The sequence below is a fragment of the Frankliniella occidentalis genome, unplaced genomic scaffold (genome assembly GCF_000697945.3).
Source record: "Frankliniella occidentalis isolate FOCC.00 unplaced genomic scaffold, Focc_3.1 Scaffold102, whole genome shotgun sequence".
NCBI lineage: Eukaryota > Metazoa > Arthropoda > Insecta > Thysanoptera > Thripidae > Frankliniella > Frankliniella occidentalis.
The window spans coordinates 542583-543836 of record NW_026267231.1 but is presented as its reverse complement, the minus strand read 5'-3'; the positions used below and the strand labels follow the sequence as shown (position 1 = coordinate 543836).

General features: G+C 36.8%; 1 protein-coding gene across 1 annotated transcript in view; it reads right to left on the bottom strand.

Annotated features, from left to right (window-relative positions):
* Positions 1-771: 771 nt before the first annotated feature.
* LOC113202755 (uncharacterized) overlaps positions 772-1254 on the bottom strand; it is a 23848-nt gene continuing 23365 nt past the window's right edge. The window contains exon 4 of the mRNA XM_052269774.1: positions 772-939. The gene's annotated coding sequence lies outside the window, so the exon portion shown is untranslated. The remainder of the gene's footprint in view (positions 940-1254) is intronic.

The following is a 1254-nucleotide window of genomic DNA, read 5'->3' as shown; positions in this document are numbered from 1 at the left end:
AACACTATCTATTTTTGTTATGAGAGTTACGATATTCTGCTAAAATCTTTTGATATATTTGAGCGAAGGGTAGGAAACAAAAATCCAATCTTTAGCTTGGTTTTGAATCAGTTTTCAATTCTCTTTCCAATGGTGTAGTCAGTATTGTCTTTATTGCAAAGATGCATGGAGTATTACCTATACCCCCACTCAAATACGCAGTTTTTGCCTCAAAATTTTAGGTATTTATATCTCCTAAACCGTTTGAGACTCAGAGTTAAGATTTGGAGTAGGATCATACTTCATGAATACCCTTTATTTTCGAGTCAGAACCCAAAATCGGTTACCAGATTCGAAACTTTTGGTGCATTAGGGAAAGAACTAATCTCATACACTCGGTCAGACTTGTCCACACCATCGCTCCCAGCTCCCCAGATAGTTCTCTTTCTTCATTTACTGGTGATATTTTGACTTTGTAAAGTTATTTTATACAAAAATGTCACTGGTTATACAAAAGATAATAAGAAATTATAAGATTATAGAATGATTATAGATTATAGATAATAATTATAAAAGATTGTGGATTATAGACGTGTTTATAAGTGATTATAGGGTCGTGTACTTTTGATTATACGAGTTGTAGACCCCTCGAGTCAGGTGAGGTAAAAGTTTATTTTGGTATTTGTCATATCTTTACTGTCTCTCCATAGATAAGGCTTATCCTTGATCCTAAAATATTTAGTCGTGTGTTGATTTTATTGGAGGGAAATAGAGGCAAATCAAGAGTGTCACTTTCAGTAATAAGGCTATTTATTTCATTTTTATGGCACAGCAAGTCTTGGTTTTGTTGGGTTTTTGCTCTCTTCATTTGTTGAAGTTGATGTTGTTCGACCCAAGGCAGCCACGGCAAGTCTAGTAGTTGACTGAATAAGGGACATGCCTTGACTTGATGCTGGCCACCTGTAACACAAAAAGTCCATTCAATGAGTTACGGAAACAGTGATACACGGACAAGAGCATCTGAATCAATTTGAATTTAACTTTGATTTCTTAAACTCTTTTTCAGAATTTGCGATTGGCCCAAAGTCAACTGTGGAAACAAGCCAGGGGGAAGACACATCCTGAAAACGTAAATGAGCCACATTGGAGAGGGCATGAAGTTTTCATCCACATTAGAGTGGTAAGCCCTGTAGTTGCTCTTAGCTTCAAATTTGGGGATAAAGGGGGATAAAGGGGGATAAAGGGGGATAAAGGGGGATAAAGGGGGATAAAGGG